The sequence below is a fragment of the Triturus cristatus genome, chromosome 2_2, assembly GCF_964204655.1.
Source record: "Triturus cristatus chromosome 2_2, aTriCri1.1, whole genome shotgun sequence".
In the NCBI taxonomy this organism is placed as follows: Eukaryota; Metazoa; Chordata; class Amphibia; order Caudata; family Salamandridae; genus Triturus; species Triturus cristatus.
Genome location: NC_140582.1, coordinates 489,426,288 through 489,450,164, shown reverse-complemented (window position 1 = coordinate 489,450,164; position 23,877 = coordinate 489,426,288).

Here is a 23,877-nt window from a genome sequence, read left to right as displayed (position 1 = left end):
AACAAGCAGAGTATAGACATGCTCAACGCACTACCAATAATAATCCATGAGAGTGGAGGTGTGCCCCATTGCATATCTGGAATATGAAGTATCACTCCTCAGTTAGCATTCATGCCCATCAGAAGCATTCCTTTCCCTCTGAAACATAAGGAATACAGTGTAAGTTTCCATACAATCAGGGGTAGACTTGTCCCTTCTTGCCAAGTGTATCTACCCACCTCGGTGTCCCAGATATCCTGACATGGGGTAGTCATACTTTCTTTTGACCCTCCCCTATGTGACAACCTATGCCCCTTTCTATCCCCGAGTTGGACAGCCCTACATAGGATTTCCAAGTCAGGAGATCACTTGTTGTTTAAGAAGACCACTCCAGGTATACTAAAAGCCACCCTCGGTCCACAGATGGCGCTGAAGTGAACGTGCTTGTGCACTGAATTGGGGGTTTTGCTACCTCCAAAAAGTTCTTCTCTGGGAAATCTCAGGGCAAAGTGATGTCTTACCCTCTGGTACCCTTCCTCCACATCCTGACCATCTCGGTTTGGGTATCTGTGTGCTCAGTGAGGATGTATAGCTCTGTTGGGTTGGTGTCCTATCAGGTCAGGTTTACAGCTACTCTGTGTCATTCTATCTTATTGGATTGGATCTTGACCCTGATCCTACATAGGTAGAGGTGAGCAATGTATTTTACTTTCTCCGGGTCTACTTCTTGGGACCAGTAAAACCTATCTGGATCTTCAGCATGTGGGATCAATGAGCAGACATAGCATGACATGGCTGAAGCTTGGAAGCCAACTGTGGTCATGTGTTGGTACCATGTGTTATGTAAAAGGGCACGGTGCAGAGCATGTGGGATGCTGGTGTTCTGTTTAGTGTAATTCTAGGTAACATATGATGAGAGGTCCCTATGCAGGCAATGTAGTTCCCCATTAGTGAATCTCTTTTGACTCTGCAGTTCCTCTGTAGTACTCAAGTGTGGAACTACCCATAGTTGGCAGATTGTACATGACCATAGAAATTTACATAACTTTTGTCGTGATACTATAGTTCGAGGTATGGTCCCCATGGGAGTGTTCTGTGCTCCTTCAGTGGCAGTGTTCCTCCTGACCGGTTAAAAAATGTTTGCGGTTTTTAGTTCATAGAGGCTGCGCAGGATAAGGGTTCAACCGCACATCGAAGAAGTGGATTCACACCGTTTTTCCCTCCACCTTGTGGGCCATGGGTTTTGAAAAGACACCCAGTAGGACCCCTCAAACATGGCCTCTTTCCATTTTCTTCCAAACTGCCAAACTTACACTTCTTTTCCAGGCTGAGGTGTTGGATATGGCAGCTTGGTGTTAGCGCACTTAGATGTTCTGTGGCTTACTTGTTTGGACAAAAACCTAGCAATCTTTTTTGATTCTGATAAGTATACATGCAGTTAATCAATCAATGCTTTGGTGCTAGCCTCTGCATTTAACCTGGCCCTACTTGTGGGGTGGTGGGATTGGCATCTCCATTAGTCTACCAGTCGCTATCTGGTGTGGTGTGAGATGTTGATCGCTGCTAGGCTTGTTTCTCAGTATAAACAAGGCCAGTGGTAGACAGTGTAGCCATTTCTTCAAGAGTGATGCACAAATTGTACTTATTTTATTTTTTAGTAACCTATTGAGCCTTTCTACAATGCAGTTAATTTGGGGATGGTAAGCTGACGCTAATTTATGTGTTATTCATAGCAGGGTACGTATGCAGTCAAACATGGTGTTGACAGTGTTTTTTCCATTGTCTGATCTGATAATGTCTGGCACCCCCATCCCTCACCAGGAATGCTGCCACTGCTTTGGCATCACAATGCATGTAAGGGCCTGCTTCGATCCATCTAGGTTACGAGCACACAACTACAATCAAGTGCCTGTAGTTAGCACATCAATCATGTCAATGAAGTTGATGTGCAGTGCTTTGAAGGGTCCCATGGGTCTAGGGATGAACGAAGCTATGACCTTTAGTGTGGGTTTAGGTGAGTATAATTGGCAAACTGTGCACTCATTTAAGTACATTGCTACTACTTCTGAAACGTTGGGGATAAGTCAATCGGTCTTAAGTTCCGCCAGCATATTTTCTTTTGAAGTGTGAGCTGGAAGGTGAATTTAGGGCAGTGCTATGTTTTCTAAATTTTGAGGCTTGACTGATTTCCCCGTGGGTATGTGTGGATATATGAATGCATGTGCTGTCTGTGTGCAGCTGCTGGCTTCCCGTAACTCTCTCACGTGGAAATGCTGTTTCTTGCAACTCTCTTAGATGTAATTTTACTGTTTCTGTGTATGGTCTGTCCTGGGTGGGTTTCATCTCTGCTGCCTGCTGTACGGAGAGCGCACGTGTCTCCCCAACCGCTCCGTAAGTTGCTTCTTTGCCATCTGGTCATCTACTGCATTTCCCCATGATATAAAGTCCTTACCACCGGTATGCATGGCACATTTTACTATGGCTATGCGTTTAGGTAGGGTGAATGTGCATGATGGGTGTACCTTATGATTTCAGGAGTCCTCGCCTTTTCCATCTCCCAATGCTTGAATGCCCTGTGATGGTGACATAGGCTGAGTCTGAGTAAATTGTTACCGTCTTCCCATTTCTTTGGGTGAGAGCTACAATCAATGCTATTAACTCTGCTGCATGTGCTGAGAGGTGTGGTAGAAGGGTTAGCTGAGCTGTGACCAGCATTTCCGAAGGTGCCTGGCTACGAGCTGTCACTATCGCTGCTCCTGTGTGTCTTACCCATTTCACCAGGTCTATCTCAGAGTTCCCATCAATGAACAGTGCTTTACTGTCTGGTATAGGATCCTCCTCTGCCTGGCTGATCCCATTGGGGGTGTATGTTGCATAATCAGGAATCTCCTCCCCCTCCTACGGCAGTGGCGCTAGACAAGCAAGCCAGATAACACTCAGCTGCAGCTGCCTTCCATACAAATACGTCGCCCCACTGAGATAACAGTTCTACTGACCTCTTGCAGCCAGCACATAAGTGACACGCCTGGGGGGTGGTGGGGGTGGTGAGGGAGGTAGGGTGGGGGGATAGTTGGGAAAGGGAATTTACAATGGTTGAAAATACTTATTGTGATGATTGTATGATGTGCCCGAAAAGTTAGCATGGACATCCTATGGTGCCTCAACTGTGCCTCAAATAACCCGATTTAAACTGTGACTTTGCTGACTGTCTGGGGTATGTAACCGGAACCCCCTTTTTGGAAGTATGGAAAATCAATAAAAATGTGTTTAACCCTTTCCATGCGTTGGACGCGTGGGAGCCGTCCGACGCATAAGCTCTCGTGTGCGTCGGACGGCTCCCGCGCGTCCGACGCCATTACAGAAGAAATCCCTCTGGTGCAGGCACCAGAGGGATTTCTTTCACTCCCCAAAAGCCTCAGGAGCTGGGGAAGAGCTTCCCCAGCTCCCGAGCCCCCCCCTGCGTTTCTGTGAAATGACGATCAGCGCGCACGTCACGGACGTCATTTCACAGAAACCAAAACTGAAATGAACCTTTAGGCTCATTTCAGTTTCACTTTCTATGTGCTCAGGGGGCTTTCTCAGCCCCCTGAGCACATAGAAAGACGGGAGTGGTATCATTGGAAAGGGGACAATCCAGGAGGGCGATCCCCAAGCAGGGATTCACCCACTAGACACCTTCACTCCCCCCATAAAAAATTTACATAATTCAGACTTTCTGTCCCCCCGGGGGCAGATGGCAGTAGTAGCCCCCAATATACCCCCCAGGGAGGCAGAAAGCCCACTGAACGCCAGGGATTTTTTTTGCGCATTTGTTTTTAGGGTGGGGGCTGCCCAAAATGGGCATTCCCATGGCCCCACCCCCTGCCGCAATAAGTCTTTCTGCCCCCCCCGGGGGCAGAAAGGCCACTAAACGCCAGGGATTTTTTTTTTTCGCAATTATTTTTAGGGTGGGGGCTGACCAAGATGGCCAGTCCAATACCACCACCCCTCCCCGCACAATAACAGCCTTTCTGCCACCCCGGGGAAAGATGGGGCAGTAGCCCCCAGTCTGCCCCTCGAGGGGGCAGAAAGCCCACTAGACTTCAGGGAGTTTTTTGGGTATAATTTAATTAGGGTGGGGGCTGCCCAAAACAGGCATGCCAATGCCCCCACACCTGTCACAATTACAGTCTTTTTGCCTCCCCTGGGGGGCAGATGGAGGCAGTAGCCCCATTCTGCCCCCCGGGGACAAAAAGCCCACTAGACACCAGGGATTTTTTTTGGGCAATTGTAATTAGGGTGGGGGCTGCCCAAAATGGGCATGCCAATGCCCCCCCACCAAAACTACAGTCCCCCCGGGGGGCAAAAATCGATAACCTCATCCTCAACAAATAACTCCTCCCTATATAAACCTTGAAAGAACTCCACAAATGCTTTCTCTATCTCCCTTTTTTCCTCTACCACCTTGGCTCCTATCTTGATGTTATTGATAAAATTGCGGGACCTATCAGATCTGCTTTTCAAAGCAAGTAATTTGCCACAGTTCTCCCCCTGATCAAAATCGCTCATCTTACTACTTGCCTCCCACTTTTGAAGCATTATTGCTTCAGTTTTAAGCCTAAATTCCATCTGTAGATCCTCTACCTTTGGTTCAAGGGATTTTTTCTCCGCAGCGGGCATCTGCCCCCTTTTTAAGGCTGTCTCGGTCAATGCAAGCTGTTTTTCTATGTCTTTGATCTCATTTTTTTCCACTCTAGCCCATCCGTGTACCGCTCCCTTTAAGAACCCCCTCAGCCAAGCCTTGAAGGCGTCCCAAACTACGTGCAAAGGAGCTGAATCTAGATTATGGTGAAAGAAGGTAGCTGTCTCTTTTTTTAGTAACTCAGTAGTTGAGGGTTGCAAGAGGAATCTTCTGTTCAGGGTCCACCTCCTAAAAGTAGGTTCCAGAGGAAGAGCCAGCTGTAACATCATGGCACCATGATCCGAAATATGAATTGGCTGATATCTAATTGATCTCACTGACTCTAGCTCAGAGAAATCAATAAACATATAATCTATTCTTGAATAATTATGGGTTTTTTTGCTATAAAAGGAGTATTCTCTCATCACTCCCAGTTTTTTCCTCCAAATGTCACCAAGATGAAAATTTTTTAACATGGTCAATAAGTATGCTTTTACGCGTGGTGCTGTAATTTGTGTTCTAGGGGAAGATCTATCTAAATTATTATCAAGCAGGACATTAAAGTCACCTCCTAAAATTAAAGGTGCTTCATAATCCACCAAGGCAGAACACAGGCTATTCAAAGGGTCAGTATCCTCCTCATTGGGACCATAATAATTGGCTAAGGTATATTTGATACCGTAACACCTCACCTCCGCTATTGCCCACCTTCCTCTTTTGTCTATTTGTGACTAAATAAGCTCTACCTCAGCATTGGATTTAATAATTATAACTACTCCCTTTGAGCAACATTGTTGATCGGAGGCAATTACTTTCCCCACCCATCTTAATTTCCCAAATAACGCTCTGCATTCGGATTGTAACAGGTGAGTCTCTTGAAGCATAAGAATCTTGGCAGGATTATCTTTAAGATGTTGCAAAACCAATCGCTGTCTCCTCCTGACTCTCAGGCCTTTTACATTCCCACTTAAGATTTCAAGGGACTCTACCCTAGATCTATCCCCTATCATAGTCCTCACTCTCCTCCAAGCTAATTCCACAGATACAAAATAAGTCATATGAGGTCATATTTAAGATATATTTTTTATATTTTTTCCCCCAATGCTCCCCACCCACACACGTGTGAAACCCCATCACCCACCCACACCACCCTGGGGAACCCTCCCTGACTATTCCTTGGCAGATCCATTTTGCCAATTCGGGTCTAAGCTCACCAACCTGAAAAAAGTAAATAGCAAAAATTCTACTGATCTCCCTGCACTAAACCCGTGCTTTCACTATCATTTAGCCGCCGATTTTTTAAGCAATAGAAAATTATCCACGTCTTCTGGGGATCTAAAGTTGTACATCTTATTATCAAGCATAACTTTCAGAAAGGCTGGGAATCTTAACTGGACTTGTGCTCCCAAGTCTTTCAGTGAATCGATCCGCTTCCCCAGCTCCCACCTTCTATCCTCTGTGATGCGACAAATGTCTGATTTTATTCTACAAGTTGAACCTTGTAACTGAATACATTTGGACTTCAGCGCAGCCCCAAGTAGTTGCTCCTTCAGAGAATATGATTGAATATACACCAAGATTTTTCTTGGTTTCTTCCGTCCTGGATTGAGCTTAAATGGGTCCCTGTGGACCCGCTGGATCTCAGCCTCCCAGACGGATGTTGATGCAACCTGGGGAAAAGATTTAATGAAAATCCCAATGACAAAAGCCTTAATATTATCCCCCTCCAGGCCTTCTGCTAAATCCAGGATCCTGATGTTGTTCCTTCTGGAGTTATTTTCAAGTCTCTCCAGTCTTTCTGAGAGATCTCTATCTCTTTCCTTTAACCTTCCTAGTTCTAAGGTGTTCTCTTTTACATCTAGCGTAAGATCTCCCAACTTATTCTTCAGTTCCTCAGTAAAGCAGCAATGCCTTCCTCTAAATTAGAGCATGTATCCTGAATCTTTTTCTGGTTTATTTCGGAGGTAGAAAAACGTTCCTTTATGTCTGAAGACAGCTGCGTCAGCATCTCCTGGATTGAATCTGAGCCAGGTGTTGTAGTCCCCTGGCCCCTGTCAGGAGTGACATTTTCATTCCTCACATCGATACTGCTCAAGTCGATTTCTGCCCCGTCTAAGGGGGTGGGCTCAGAGAGAACTGTATATCTATTTACTAACAGAGTAGCCATTTCTGGTGGCTTAGTGTTCTGAGCCTGGGCTGCTCCTTGCTTCTCTCCCTGCCTTTCCGCTAACTTATTATCCTGCATATTCACTTTAAAGTAATACCTTAAAGACGGGGTCACCCTTGCTGGAGGTTGATTAGCTTTCTTCTTAACCTTAATAGGTATCAGTTTACTAGCCTTTTCCGGCCGCCTCCCAAGTTTTGTCTTATTAGGGACCTGCCCTGAGGGGGCAGATTCGGACAGCAAGATCTCTTTCCCTAGGAAGGTACTCGATCTTAATTTATATCTTTTCCCCTGGAGAACCTCGTCAGTGAGGCATGAACTGATCTGAGTGCCAGCGGTACACTTCTGTTGCCCAAAGCACCCCCCTTGGGTGGCTGGATCCTCTCCTCGCCCTGCGGAGCTAACTCCATGAACCTGACTTCTCTCCTATGAGCCGGGTCATACCTAAGCTCATCCTCCTTAACCTCATGAGGGTGGCTGCATTTATATAAGCAGTGATGTTATCAGATGACTAAAGGATCAACCCAACTCTCTGTGTGAGGCCAATTTGATCGCCTCGTACTTACTGATAGGCAGGGATCATAATAAAAATGAACTTTTCCTGAAAGTACCAGATAACATGAAGCCGGCTTAGTCGACACAGAGCAGCGAAGATGAGCTTGACGCAGCTCACCAAGCCCCCTAGCAGCCCTAAGACATGCTAAAGCTGGCCCACCACACATCAGGCGAAAACAGAGCCCAAAAAGAGAAAAAAAGAATATATAGGGCGGGGGTTTGCAAGTACCCAGACTTGCTCGATTACATCTAAGATAGAATAAGGAGCTTACGATAAGCTTAAAACAAGCTTAGCGCTTAGGGTTTTTTCTTTTTTCGACAACCAAGATCTTGCCCCCCCTGTATAGTACAAACAGTAGCAGTAACACTTAATAGAAGCAATAACGGAGGCCATCAACAGAAAACAGTCAAAAACAAAAAAAAAAAATAATAATAAAAAAACAGCCACCTGACGTTGCCAATCCAGTACTAGAACTTGGACTTGCACCAAATCATGTCCAATTCTGATTTGACGTTTTTTTTTCTCGTATTTTTTCTTTTCTTTTTTCTCCCTTTCCCCTTCTCCTTCCCTTTCCCTGTTTACTCTCTCTTCCCCTTTCCTCCCTTTTTCCTTTCCTCCCTCTTCTTCCTATGTTAACTAAGTAACCAACCCACCAGATTTCCTAAAAGTCACAATCCCCCTGTTGTGGAATAAGAAAGAAAGAAGGAGACTCTGGTAACAGCGCCAGGCAGCAATCGCTGATCAAGTTAATTGGCATTACCTTAACAACACCCGAAAGGCTTTTAGGTTTGGACTCAACTTCAGGGAAGTTCTAAAAAAAATATATAACTGTCCCCGGGCACAGATCCTGGTTAACGGCACTCTCTCAGACGCGGTCTCGATACAGCGCGGTACGAGACAAGGATGCCCTCTATCACGATCCTTCTTGACCTCTATATCGAGCTATTGGCTCAGAGTCTAAGACAGAATGATAAAATCTCTCCTTTTGAAATTAACGGATTCTGTATGCAGATGATCTCATTGTATTTTCCTCCAATGTACACCTACTGCATCTGAGTTAATGGCTGAAGTTCAGTCCTTCGGGGAAGTGTCAGGTTATCAAGTTAACAGAGATAAAACCAAAATTATGGCATGGAATACTTCAGCACAGGGGGTTGGGATTTCTAAAGAATTAAAATACTTGGGAGTGATAGTAACCCAGGACATAGGAAAGATTCCCAAAACAAACCTGGATAAAGTTTTGAAGGAGGTGGAGCTTTTATTGAAGAGATGGCAGACCTTACCGTTAACCCACTACGGGAGAGTCAACTTGATTAAAATGTGTGTGCTCCCCAAAATCGCCTATCTTTTTAATAATATACCTCTGGAATTTGATAAAACTGTTCTCGCGAAAATGCAGGGTAAGATTTCCTCGTTTATATGGGCAAGTAAAGGATCAGGCTATCCTGTAAGAAACTTAGGCGAAAGCTGATTAAGGGAGGCTTGGGTTTGCCGGACCTTCAGTTGTATTGTTGGGCATATCAACTAAAAAATTGTAGGATGTTACTATCAAAACCAGACCGCTCCTTGATAGGAAATATGTTCAATGCCATGCTTCCAGAGAGGGACAAGGCAGGCTTTATGTACAAATTTGGAGCCCCCAAATACTTTTAAAAGATTAGGTTTAAGACTTTATTCATGGCGGCAAAGCTATGGACTGAGTGTCGAGCTGGCGTAGGATTACTGTATTTTATAGTGATTGAGCTCCAGTGTGGGACTCGCCAGGAACTCTGAAATGCCTTAAAGACTCACTATCTCGGCCACTAAAAGAGGCCGGAATCCTACTCTGGAAGGATATCTCGGATGGGAACATTAGCTATCCTTGGGAATTTTGGTGGAACCTTACTAGAGGAGCTCTCTCCAGATTTAAATTTTATCAAATCTCTTTATGGTGTAAAGGTCTATGCAGGATAATGCCCGAGGATTCTTCCATGGAAGAGAAGTTGCAAGACCCAAGGGTTAAAAAAAAAAGGAAGTCTGTTGTTGGTATCAACATCTGCTTGCGGCAGCAGACAAGAAAATGGAACGTCCATATCTGGTCTGGGAGAAGTGCTTGCCGAATGAAGATTTGGAAAAGTTATGGCAAGAATCTTTGGAAATTCTATATCCATTAATTAAATCTGCTGCACTTAGGAAAAATCATTTCTTTACACTGCACAGGATATATTGGTCGCCCTTGAAGCTCGCCAAAATAAGGGGAGGTGGAGAGGCCAACTGTACGAGATGTGGGGCCCCGAACGCGGATGACGTTCACATTTTTGCAGCTTGCCCCCAGATTCAAGAGTTTTGGGGCAGTGTGGGTAAGACCTTGTCTGATGTGCTGGGCATGAAGGTTGAGGTAAGCCTTTCCTTTATTATTTTTGGTATAATGTTGAAGCCTGATGGTCTGTTGGTGCTTTCGGGGCCCGAGAGTAAATTGGTATTCTACCTTGTTCTTTTGGCAAGAAGAGAAATTTGTAAGCTTTGGCGTCAGGTCCTCCCTCCAACTTGGAGAGCCTGGTGGAACGCGGTACGTTATTTTAGAGACTTAGACCAAAAGGTCTATCAGAATAAGGGTAGGATAGACGTGGGGTTGTTTTGGAATCTTTTAGATGACTCAGTCAGTGATTAAACTAGCTATCTATCCTATGAGTAGACCTTTCGGTCAGCTCTCGATGAGTGGTGTGGTTGGGTTCCACACATACACCATCAGCTGAGTCTACAACCATTAGATAAAAAACGACAAGGGTGGTACAGGTTGAGAGGTCGTTGTATCTATGGAGGTCATATGAGAATAAAAATAAAAAAAGAAAAGAAAAAAGTGATTTTTTTCAGCTCAATTTGAGGTTTGCAGGGGATTCTGGGTAGGGAAATGTTGGGAGACCCACACAAGCCATACCTAGCTGGTCTCCCCCAGATGTCTAGTTTTCAGAAATGTGTGGGTTCGGTAGGTTTCCCTAGATGGCCACTGACCCTGGGGCCAAAAACTCATGGGACCCCCCTTGCAAAACCAGGTTGCTTTGTGATAGGTAATTTTGATGTCACCTCAATTGGTTTTGGGCCCGTTGCGGGTACTTGACCCACCTACACAAGTGAGGTACCATTTTTCTCGGAAGTCTTTGGGAATGCGGGGTGGGTGGATTTTTGTGGATCCACACAGATTCCAGAACTTTCCACAACAGAAATGTGAGGAAAATGTGTTTTTTTTTTAACAAATGCTGAGATTTTCAAGGGTTTCTGGGTAACAGGACCTGGGGAGAGCCAAGCAAGTCACCCCATCCTGGAGTCCCCTGGGTGTCTAGTTTTAAAAAATGTGTAGGTTTGCTAGGTTTGCCTAGGTGCTGGCAGAGCTAGGGTTCAAAATCTACAGCTAGGCACTTTGCAAAAAAGGGTCAGTTTTCACTGTGAAAATGTGGTGTGTCCAGGTTGCGTTTTGGGCCGTTTCCTGTCGCAGGCACTAGACCTACCCACACAAGTTAGGTACCATTTTTCTTGGAAGAGTTTGGGGAATGCGGGGTGGGTGGAATTTTGTGGATCCACATAGATTCCATAACTTTCCACCACAGAAATGTGAGGAAAATGTGTGTTTTTTTTTTTTTTTACAAATTTGTAGGTTTGCAAGGGATTCTGGGTAACAGAACCTAGTGAGAGTTAGTCAAGTCACCCCATCCTGGATTCCTCTGGGTGTCTAGTTTTCAAAAATGTAGAGGTTTGCTAGGTTTCCCTAGTTGCCAGCAGAGTTAGGGTTCAAAATCTACAGATAGGCACTTTGCAAGAAAAGGGTCCGTTTTCACTGTGAAAATATGGTGTGTCCATGTTGCGTTTTGGGCCGTTTCCTGTCACGGGCACTAGACCTACACACACAAGTGAGGTACCATTTTTTCTCTGAAGACTTTGGGGAACGTGTGATGGGTAGAATTTTGTGGATCCGCGCAAATTCCAGAACTTTCTACCACACAAATGTGAGGAAAATTAGTTTTTTTCCACAAATTTTGAGGTTTGCAAGAGATTCTGGATAACAGGAGTTGGGGAGAGCCAAACAATTCACCCCATCCTGGATTCCCCTGGGTGTCTAGTTTTCAAAAATGTATAGGTTTGCTAGGTTTTCCTAGGTGCCGGCAGAGCTAAGGTTCAAAATCTACAGCTAGGCACTTTGCAAAAAAGGGTCAGCTTTCACTGTGAAAATGTGGTGCGTCTATGTTGCGTTTTGGGCCGTTTCCTGTCACGGCCACTAGGCCTACCCACACAAGTGAGGTACCATTTTTCTCTGAAGACTTTGGGGAAGGCAGGCGGGTGGAATTTTGTGGATCCACGCAGATTACATAACTTTCCACCACAGAAATGTGAGGAAAATGTGTTTTTTTGGACACATTTTTAGGTTTGCAAGGGATTCTGGGTAATGGAACCTGGTGAGAGCTAGACAAGTCACCCCTTCCTGGATTATCCTGGGTGTCTAGTTTACAACAATGTATAGGTTTGCTAGGTTTCCCTAAGTGCTGGCAGAGTTAGAGTTCAAAATCTACAGCTACGCACTTTGCAAAAAAAGGGTCGGTTTTCACTGTGAAAATGTGGTGCGTCTATGTTGCGTTTTGGGCCGTTTCCTGTCACGGGCACTAGGCCTACCCACACAAGTGAGGTACCATTTTTCTCTGAAGACTTTGGGGAAGGCAGGCGGGTGGAATTTTGTGGATCCACGCAGATTACATAACTTTCCACCACAGAAATGTGAGGAAAATGTGTTTTTTTGGACACATTTTTAGGTTTGCAAGGGATTCTGGGTAATGGAACCTGGTGAGAGCTAGACAAGTCACCCCTTCCTGGATTATCCTGGGTGTCTAGTTTACAACAATGTATAGGTTTGCTAGGTTTCCCTAAGTGCTGGCAGAGTTAGAGTTCAAAATCTACAGCTACGCACTTTGCAAAAAAAGGGTCGGTTTTCACTGTGAAAATGTGGTGTGTCCACGTTGCATTTTGGGCCGTTTCCTGTCACGGGCACTAGGCCTCCCCACGCAAGTGAGGTACCATTTTTCTCAGAAGACTTTGGGGAACACGGGGTAAGTGGACTTTTGTGGATCCACGCAGATTCCAGAACTTTCCACCACAGAAATGTGAGGAAAATGTGGGTTTTTTGACAAATTTTTAGGTTTGCAAGGGATTCTGGGTAACAGAACCTGGTGAGAGCCAGTCAAGTCACCCCATCCTGAATTCCCCTGGGTGTCTTTTTCAGAAATGTATAGGTTTGCTAGGTTTCCTTGGGTGCTGGCAGAGTTAGGGATCAAAATCTACAGCTAGGCACTTTGTAAAAAAAGGGTGAGTTTTCACTGTAAAAATAAAGTGTGTCCACGTTGCGTTTTGAGCCGTTTCCTGTCACGGGCACGAAGCCTTCCCACACAAGTGAGGGACCATTTTTATTGGGAGACTTAGGGTAACACTGAATTGTAGAGCAACTGTTATTACCTATTAACTTTCAATGCATTTCTTCCTTCCAAATGAAAGACAATGTGTAAAAAATTTTGAAAAATGACCCATAATTCTCATGCTAGTATAGGTACTCCCAATTTCAGAAATACATAGGTGTCTTTCATACCGATTTTTCCATCTATACATTTTCCCAAAATAATTGCTATGTACCCGGTACATAATAAAAAACCATTGCAAGATGCTGCTCAGTTATTGCCTCTGGGTTTGTCGGGTTCTTGGTGAACCTACAAGTCATATATATCCCCATAACCAGAAAGGTCCAGCAAATGTGATGGTATATTGCTTTCAAACAGCTGTCATGATTAGAAGAAAATACAGGTGAAAACGTTGACACAAATGGCTGTTTTTTTCAACTAATTTTCAATTTTTCCTATATTTAACTATTAGTTTCTATGAAGAAACCTTGAAGGATCTACACAAATGACCCCTTGCTGAATTTAGAATGTTGTCTACTTTTCTAAAATGTATAGCTTTCCAGGATCCATTATTACTTTCATACCCATTTCTACTATTAACTGGAAGGAGGTTGAAAGCTCAAAAATTAGCAAAAATAGGATATGTCACGGAAAAATGCCAAAACTGTGTAAAAGATTTTGGTTTTCTGACAAAAGTCTGCTTGTCCCTGAAAGCTGGGAAGATAGTGATTTCAGCACCACAACCCCTTTTTTGATACCATTTGCAGGGGAAAAAAACAGACGCTTTCATCTGGAGCCTTTTTTTCAGATTTAAAAAAAAAAAACATTTAGCTGTATTTTGGCTAATTTCTGGGTCTCCTCCAGGAGAATCCACAAACCCTGGATACCTTTAGAATTCCCATGATGTTCGAATAAAAGGATGCAAATTTGGCGTGGATACCTTATGGGGTCAAAAAATGACAGGGGCCTAAGCGGGAACTACCCCAAATTGCCAAAAAAAGGCTTAGCACAGGGGGGGAAAAGGCCTAGCAGCGAAGGGGTTAAAAAAGAAATGAATCTCCTCCCCCTCCTGTACATCATGGCTATGAAGGTGGCTGGGTCTACCAGGTGACATTGCACTTTTTTTAGTGAATATCTAAAGAGCATCAGTGGTAACCCGAAACCCGTTGCATAGTCAGCATACTCTTGCTCTTTTGTATGACTGCAAACACTGAACGTTCTGCATACAGTGTCAGTGGTGCCCCAATTACAATGGAAGTACTTTTATTAATTGCAAAAGCTGCTGCTGCCAGAGAGTGCTCGCATGGGAAGTGACCCTGCATGACTAAGTCGAAGTGCCCACTGTAGTATGCAAGGGAATTGTGCCCCAAGGGATAGTTCTGCGTCAAGACTGCTGACATGACTCACCCATCATTGTGGCTAAAGAAGAACAATTGCTTATTATAGTCGGGGGTCCCTAGCACAGGTGTGTGTGTGTTAGAAATGGGGGTTTCCAGTTGGCAAGGGCTTGCACCTTTGTTTAAGTAGGGACCCTTCTTCCTATTCAGGGTAAGGGAGATACACTCCTAAAATAACCCTTGCTCACCCCCCGTGGCAGCTTGGCACAAGCATTCAGGCTTATCTCAGAGGCAGTGTGTAAAGCATTTTCAGGTAACCAACAGTAATACAGTGAAAACTCTACAGAAGGACAGACACCAGTTTGGAAAAATATCCAATATTTGTATATATCCAAAACAAGACCAAAACTATAAGAATCCAACATACAGTACTTAAAAATATATACTTTGCAGGAATATCTCATAAACACAGTTCTCCGTTCGGGGCTACAGCGATGCTGAAAACAACAGAGTCTAACAGTTCCAGCCGACCACGTGGACAGACTCGTGAACAGTACCTTTCTTGTTGCGTCTGACATGTTGGTGCGAAACGGTCAGGGCAACCGTTGCGGTTGCGTTGCAAAATGGAAGCGGTGCAGGGCGCGGTGCCCTTACGAAGGGGTCCAGGTAGCGGCTCGGTGATGATTATCCAGACGGCATCGTTGAGGTCAAGGCTTATGGTGTGAGGATGAGGCGGTGCTTGATGCAGTGCTGGCAGGTTGTGGTGCAGGCAACTGAGCCAGTTAGCTGGAGCTGGTGTCGGTCAGCCCAGACTGCTGTGTAGGATGAGGTAGTGCGTCGTGAAACTTATGAGCGGTGCCACAACAACGATGTGGTCACGGGTGTCGAAGTCAGCAGGCAGCGATGGTGTCGGTGAGACCAGCACTGCAAAGTGAAGCGAGCAGTGCGTAGTGTGGTGCTCAAAGTCACGGTGCAAGCAGAGGCTCGTGGCAGCGGTGTCTGTAGGGCGTCGTCATCAGTGAGACTAGGGTTGCAGTGCGAGATGCGGCAGTGCCCTCTGTGGTGCCTTCAGGACGCTGAGCCAGGGACGGAGTCAGTTGCGTTTCCCTTCTCTGTAGGAACTGAAACAGCGGTTCCAGTAGCGGTACCCAGAGGTTGGTGAAGTCTTTGCAGTCCCTGAGACTTCAGAACAGAAGGCAAGCTCTACTTCAAGCCCTTGGAGATACTCAGCACAAGTAAAGAAAGTTCAGTCCAGTCCTTTCACTGCCCAAGGCAGAGGCAGCAGCTGCAGGCCAACCCAACAAAGCAACAACACAGCAAAGGGGGCAGTACTCCTCCTGGCAGCTCTTCCATCTCTTCTTCTTGGCAGGTTACTTGATTCCAGCAAGTTCTAAAGTTCTGGGGTCTGGGCCCCAATATTTACACTCACAATGCCTTTGTTCTCTCAGGCAGAGTGTCTGTGCTTAGTACACCCCAGTTTGGTCCTCTCTGGCCCAGCTTCCCAGCAGGAAGTGGAGACAGCATTGCTCAAGGCAGACGGGGCCTATTCAGGTGCTGGTGAAAACTCCTCCCACTACTCTGAATGCAGACCAGTCCTATTCAGGTGCTAGTGAAAATTTCTCCCACTATTCTGAATGCAGCCCAGGTCTATTCAGCCCAGCCCTGATTCATACAGGAAAGGCAGGAAACACATCAACCCCTCTCCCCCCCCGGTGGCTGTCTGAGAGAATACACATGCCCAGCCCCTGTCTCTCCAAAGCCAGACAGTCAATCCACAAACCCAGCAGAGGCACACAGGATGGCTAAGCAAGTAAATACCTACTTTCTAAAAGTGGTATTTTCAAACAGAACACATACTAAAACATGCATTTTTACTGAGTCCAGGCATACTAAACTCCATTTCCCTATCGTGTCCAATGGGAAGTTATGCTTATAAGATGTTATAAGTAAAACTCCCATTTTCTATCCTATGGGACAGATAGCCTTTCCATAGTGAAAAATGAAATGCACTGTAATTCACTACCAGGACATGCCACACACATCAGTACATGTCCTACCTTTAACACACACAGCACCCTGCTGATAGGGGTGACATATGTACAAAAAGGGAAGAAGTGGGTGCACTTGCCAGGTCGACATAGCAGTTACAAACTGCACACAGACCCTGCAGAGGCAGGTCTGAGATACCTTTTCAGGGCTACTCATGTGGGTGGCACAATCCGTGCTGCAGACTGACTAGATCATTTGATTTACAGGCCCTGGCACACTCAGTGCACTTTACTAGGGGCTTACCAGTAAATCAAATATGCCAATCATGGAAACACCAATCCATAATAACAATTTCCAACAGGCGAACTTGCACTTTAACCCTGAACAGCAGTGAGAAAGTGCGCAAAGATACTAACCTAGCAAAAACAGAGTCAAAACCGTGAGATCAGAAAGCAAAAAGACAGAGGAAACAAGCCAAAAGATGCCAGGTCTAACAGCGTGTTATCTCGGTTTTCAGTTTACATGTCCTCAAGTAAGGGGGCAATGAGCGTGCTGTAATCAAAGATCCACTGCGAGATGTAATTGGAAAGGCCCAAGAATTTTTGAATGCTCTATTTAGTTTGCGGTAGTGGCATAGCCCTAATGGAGTTTGCATGTTCTAGGGTAACCCATCGACCAGCCCCTGAAATCAGTTGACCTAGATAGTTAACCTCCTGCTGTACATATTGCACCAAGGCTACATATCAGGATGTCAATCGCATATTGCATCTGTGTGCTTTTCGACTGGAAGATAGCAAGATCCTGTCTCAGTATTTGGTAACAGATACTTGGGGACTCACAGTACTCTTGTGGTAATCTCCAGAATAGCAGCTAGACCCCTCACATGTAAATGTGATCAGTTACTGACTGTCTGGGTGCAGCAGGATGCTAAAGAATGCGTTTTTTCTGTCTATTACGGAAAAGTAATTTGCGTCTGCCGGTATATTGGTTAAGATGATGAAAGGGTCTGGTACTATGGGGAGCTTCGGGACCATGATGTCGTTGAGAAGACGTAGGTCTTGTACCAAGTACCATGTTCCCCCTTTACTATTTTTGACTGGGAAATTCAGAGTATTTCAGGGGTATACTCCCACATAGAGGACCCCTTGATCAATTAGTGCCAGGTTTGTGGGCAATATACCCTTGTTGGCTTCCCTAGAGAGTGGGTATTGGCACACTCTGGGTAGGGTGGCCCTTCTTTCAACATTATTTTCACGGGTTTGGCAGTATTAGTAAGATTCACATCATACGGCCCTTTTGCCCACTGTTGCGGTGGTACTTTTGACAAGTCCTGCTCCTGGAAGGTTGTCAGTACTGCCATTGGTTCCAGGGCCTTATTTTGTGTCTCTACCCTAAACACTATGGAGTCTGCTAAAATAATTTCTGAAGCTCTTGGGCATTTGCTGAACAGCTGGCCATCTGTTACCTCCCGTACACTGAGGCCACATGTTACAAAGATGATATACGCCCACATCACGTTTGCTTGGTCGGTGGCCATCAAGACCCCATAAGCAGGTTGTATTTTAACTGACTCAGCAGAACAACACTTGCCCTTGGGGTTCCCAGTCATTATGTCCCTCCCAGCAGAATATGAATTTGTTGGACAGTTACAAATTCTGTCCCAACAATTCCAGCATGTTTGCGACAATCGTTAGACTACCGTAGTGAAAGCTGTCTGTTCGGTGGGTGATACTCTCATTGGTTCATCTGTGCTGTGCGTCGTTTGAATGACATGAGTCTTAGGGGTGAAATCCCAGGGATAGAGCAGGTCATCTTTCTGTTGTCACGGAAGGGAATGGTCATGTTATTTTGCCCATTAAATCTTATCTCAATAAATTAGTTGTGGTGATATAATAACTGCCCCTTTACACGACTACCTCCTATGTCTAATTCTATGGTCATCGTGAATTGGACCCTCATCACTTTACCTGAAAAGCCTTACTGTCCATAGTCTCTCTTGAAAGGGGGCTAGCCCTTCCCTTAGGCATGACTTTGTTGCCCCCATGTCTATCAGGAGCTGTAAGGTGTGTTGCTTACTAGCACAGTTACGGTAGGTTCTTCCTCAGATTGATGTGTGACTGATAGTACGGGGCATATATGGTTGTGTGTGTGCTCCCCATCCACTGGACGATGGGTCAACCATTGTTGTTCCCATGCCTTATCTATACCTGGTACCTGGAGAGGGACTGTGAACATGTCTTGCCACTGGGAGTTCGTGTGCAGCTTGCTCTGCTCATGGTCGCACGTGTGCACGGGGCTGAGTCAAGCCAGTACAAAACATGATCGCGCTTCGGGTTCAGTTCGGCCGGTTCCCTTCATCGCTGAGCCTCCCCTTCCCCGTCCGCATCACTTATTTTATTTTCCATGTTTATGATTACGGACATGCCGCCATTTCCCTAGTTGGACATCCGTGCTTCTGCATCCGTGTCTCTGCATTTCTCTTCTGGGTAGCCGATGGGCTCTGTGCTGCAAAGTCAGGCTTCAAGTCACAGTGGTTGCCCTTTGCTGCGAAAATAACGCTTCAGTATCCTTTAGTACATCCTAAAAAGCAACGAGAGGAACATATATACTTTAAAAAATCTTCGTGTAAAAAAATACGGGATCATTTATTTAAGTAAACATTATTTAGCAGTTGCAATATACTTATCTGACGTGTCCTTTCCACGGTCAGTGGAGATCCTATATTTTGGTACTTGTAATTTTTGATGGCTGAAAAAGACATATATATATATATATATAAAGGTGTCAGTTACCTGATTCCTAAGGAACTAATTAGATGTATAATTCCTGGCCCTGCACATTTTTGTGTATTGTTCTTTACTTTTCAACTGGGAAAATACGTTTTTTTGTTTTTTCCTGGGATATGTTGGATATTAAGTTGTGGGCTTTATTGGATTAAACCGTGATGTATTGCCAGGTTAGTTTCACTACGTATTTTCATATATGTAATTATGCAGTTACGTAGAACACATTGTCTAATACTTAGCTTTGCTATTTTCTAGATATATCAATCTATACTTGTTTTATGCTTTTCTATGCACTGCTTGAAACGGAAGAGGGACTCTACCCAGGTAGTTACGCTTAGAGGGAAATTATGTTAGATAGAGATAACAATGCCTGCCTAAGTACCTATTCAGTAACCATTGTCTTTTGTGTCTACCCAGGTATTGTATTTAACCCGCTTTACCTATAAAGGCAGTGCAAGAAGTACAACAGTGACACGTCTCCTTTTACTTTCCTTGTTTTGTTTCCCCTCTTCCCCATTCTCACCATGTCTGGCTTTGATCTTATTGGGCTGACACCGGTGGATGTGGGAAGTTGGAACCCAGCATCTGACCCTTGCTTCTCGCCCCTGAGGAAACTGCAGGTGAGACTGACAGAACGCGAAGCCCACGTTAATCTTCTGCCTGGGCGAGATGCAAGACTGGCAAATCACATTAGCTGATGTTGCCCATATGATAGGGAACTTGCAGAAAGAAACACAGGCCCTTACACTACTAGTAGATGCCCTACAGCAGGGTTCCCTGCCTGCAACCTCTACTGATGCTGCTAGTGGGACTCATGTTAATCTGTTTTCGTCCATAGCCTCCCCTTCGGGGTCTGGTCATCTGGTGTTCGATGTAACCGCTCGTTCCTCCATACCTTTAGCTCTCCTAGAGAGATTCCTAGGAGATCCCGCTAAATTTGCTACTTTTATTAATCAGTGCCAATGGCATTTCATGTGCAAAGCCAGTGCTTAATTTGAGCCGGTGGTTTTTGGTGCTCAGCACCGGCACTCAATTATCAACACATTAATTTACAGGGAGATTAAGTGATTTGCCCAGAATCACAGATGCTGACACTCGATCCTGCTTCCGCAGCTCCGAATCCAGCAGCTCTGGCCATTGTGCCACATCCTCTCCCCACTTTAATGTTTAGTAGTTAGTTCTGTTTTAGGCAGCGCTAACAGGAGAAATGGGCTGGTGCAAGCTGTCTCCTGGCAAGAGCCCCAGCTTCAATTGTTTTACAAATTAACCACTGTGCAAAGCATCTGTTTCCCCACTGAACGAGCAAAAGTAGCATTCGGCTTGTTATACTTAGGGGGAATGGCTGCCACTTCTTCTATTCCTATAGTGGAGCACAACGACCCTTTATTATACACCTATGCAGAGCTCAAAGAGGAGTTGCATTGATTTTTCGGCAGGCGTTCCTTCATGCAATCCGTGGACACAGACCTCTTGAACCTTAAACAAGGGTCAAGGGATCGGATGACATATATCTCCTGCTTCAGTAGGCTAGTGGCTGAAGCAGGATGGCTTGAAGCTAAACATATCGTTTTGCTTTTATAAAGGTCTGAGAAGAGAATTAAAAGATGTATTGGCTCAAGTAGTAGATCTCCTGAATCTTGCAATGCGCTAATAGATCTCGTGGTTAAATTGGACCATCGATTAAACGAGAGGAGGCGAGAAAAGAGACAGTCTGAGCCCAAATTCACTATGTTTAAAGAGAAGAAACCCGAAGCAGAAAAAAACATGGAAGACTCTGAGCCTATGCAAATAGGTAGTATCAGGGGTCCTTTGAATGACAAAGAGAGACAGTGACATAGAGATAAAAAATTGTGTCTATTCGGTGGGAAATCAGGACGCTACATGGGAGACTGCACTGTTAGACCAAAAAGACGTATTGAGTCGGGAAACTAAAGCTCGAGGACTGGGTAGACAGGTTCTTCAGGTAGGTCAGGTTTAATAGTCTCCCAGCTATTGACTCAAAGCTATGCCCTCCCCTTCTTCGTCATCTCAAGATCAAAGCACAGTTACGTTGGGGAGATCAGTCGGTGGACATCCAGGTTATGATTAAGGCGCCCAGTTTTCCATTTTTACGGATTTTTACAGATAAATACAGACAGACAACAATGTGTTTTCTGTCTGCATTTCTTTTTAAAAGTCGATAAATACAGAAAATTGGGCTTCTTTTAAGTGACTCTCTAAGATATCTTTCATGAATTATAGCCTAAAAGCTGAGCAGATGGAAAACATGGGAAATTTAATAAAAGGACAACATTTCTTTAAATAAAGGCAAATGTCAACATACATTTACCAGTGATGTATTGTTATGTAATATTTGGCAGCTTAAATAGCTAAAGCATGACAGACCTCAAAGTATAACTGCGCATCTATCAGTTAAATAAATATGGAAATGTACAGTTTTACAACTTTATCTGCCAAAACACAAAATAAATATGGATAAATACAGATAAAATGGTCAATAAATAAATATGGATAAATACAGATGGAAATGTTACAAAAATAAATACCATAAACCGGGAGCCCTAATTATGATAGACTCTGGGGCAACAGGTAATTTCATCAACTCCGAATGTGTAAAACATCTTGCCATTCCCATAATGCCTAAACCGGTAGCAGATGATGTAAAGACTATTGATGGAAGTACCATAATAGCATACCCTGTCACACATACCACTACTGAATTAGAACTATTAATAAAAGTTAACATAAGGAGACAGTCCAATTTGATCTGATCTATTCTCCTCAATTCCAAGCAATATTGGTGATTCCTTGGCTAATGCGCCACAATCCAGACATTAATTGGACAGAACATTCCGTCTCCTTTTTCTCTGAGTTTTGTAAATCGCAATATTACAAAGAAGCAACACAATCACAGGACATAGCCATACTAGTGGATTCCAGTGTACCTGAATTACCTATCTGCTACACTCCTTGAGAGAGGTGTTTGATAAAAAGAAAGCATCTGTACTGCCACCACACAGTTCATACGATTGTCGTATTGATCTGGTTCCTGGAGCTAAGATTCCATGCAGTCTGGTTTATTCGTTAACAAAGAAGGAAGACATCTATCCGAGGGACCATCTAGATTAGATGCTAAAGTTTGGGTTCCTTCGACCTTCACGTTGCCTGCCTCCTCCCCTCTCTTCCTTCTTGCCTAAATGGGAGGGAGGTCTCAGATGTTGCATTGATTATCGCGCCCTCAATGACATAAATATTAAGAACAGATACCCTCTACCTCTCATCAACTCCCTACTAGATCAAGTTAAGGACGCCACAATATTTACCAAGTTGGATTTGAGGCGGATATGCCACTTAGTGAGGATACATAAAGGCGATGAATGGAAGATGGCTTTTCGCTCAAAATTTCGGCTTTATGAATACCTGGTAATGCCTTTTGGCATTTGTAATGCCCCTGCTGCCTTCCAGTTTTTTTTATTAATGAAGCCTTGAGAGATGTATTGGATATCAGTCCTTTAGCATATATAGATGATAGTTTGATATATTCTTCTACCACTGCAGAACACACTGGACATGTGAGAACTGTACTAGAATGCCTACGTGAGAATCATCTATACGTTAAACTAGATAAGTGTGATTTTCACAAAACTACAGTAACCTTTTTGGGTTTTGTGCTATTCTATGAAGGGGTGACAATGGGCCCTCAAAAAATTGCTGCTATCAGGAGCTGGCCTTCCCTACGTCAGTAAAAGGAATACAGAGCTTCCTAGGATTCGCCAATTTTTATAGGTGGTTCATTGATAGTTTCGCATTACTGCCATCTCCAATTACGAAACTTCAGAAAAAAGAGGTCCTCTGTTGCTGGACTTCTGTTGTGGAAGAAGCCTTCACCAATCTCAAAACTGCCTGTCCAACCTCCCCCTGTACAGGTAGATGATGACCCTGAATATGAGGTTGAGACCATTGTGGATTCTCGCAGAGTAAGATGGGGATTGCAATATCTGATCCTTTGGAAAGGGTATGGCCCTGAGGATCGTACATGGGAACCTGTGGGCCATGTCCATCCCCCTTGTCTGTTACGGTTGTTTAATAGGCGTTATCCTGATGAACCCACAGTGGTAGGGGAGTCATGGAGGGGTGTACTGTGTGGCTTGTTCAGATACCGGTCGCACGTGTGCATGGGGTGGAGTGAAGCCAGTACAAAACAGGCCATGCCTCGCATGAACGCGCTTGCCGTTCCGTTTGGCTGGTTCCCTTAATCGCTGCACCTCCCTTTCCCTGCATGCATCACTTACCTCATTTCCCATGTTTATGATTATGGATGTGCCGGTGTTTCCCTAGCCGGACGTCCGTGCTTCTGCAACCGGATCTCTGCATTTCTCTTATGGGTAGCTGACGGGCTCTGTGCTGCAAAATCGGGTTTCAAGTCACAGCGGCTGCCTTTTTATGCAAAAATAACTCTTCAGCATCTTCTTTGACATCCTGAAAAGCAACAAGAGGAACATATATACTTTAAAGAATGTTCGTGTCAAAAAATACGGTATCATTTATTTAAGAAAATATTGTTTAGCAGTTGCAATATACTTATCTGACGTGTCCTTTCCACGGTGAGTGGAGATCCTATATTTTGGTACTTGCAATTCTTGATGGCTAAAAAAGTAAAATATATATATATATATACTGGTGTTAGCTACCTGATTCTTAAGGAACTAATTAGATGCACATTTTTTTTTTTTTTTTTTTAATTTTTTTTTTTGAAACCGTTTATTACAATCTCAAATAGTTACAAGTATGGGCCTACAACCGTCTGGCCGGCCGCTAGAGTGGCAGTATCATATGACATACATACAGAAAAATCTCTTGGCGGTGCAAAAGGGGTAAATCAGGAGATATCAGTAGTGCAGGCCACATAACTCCAAACCAACAATACGGTTTCCTTTTGTCAAAACACAACAACACAAAAACAACCACACCCGCAAGGCAACCCGCAATCCC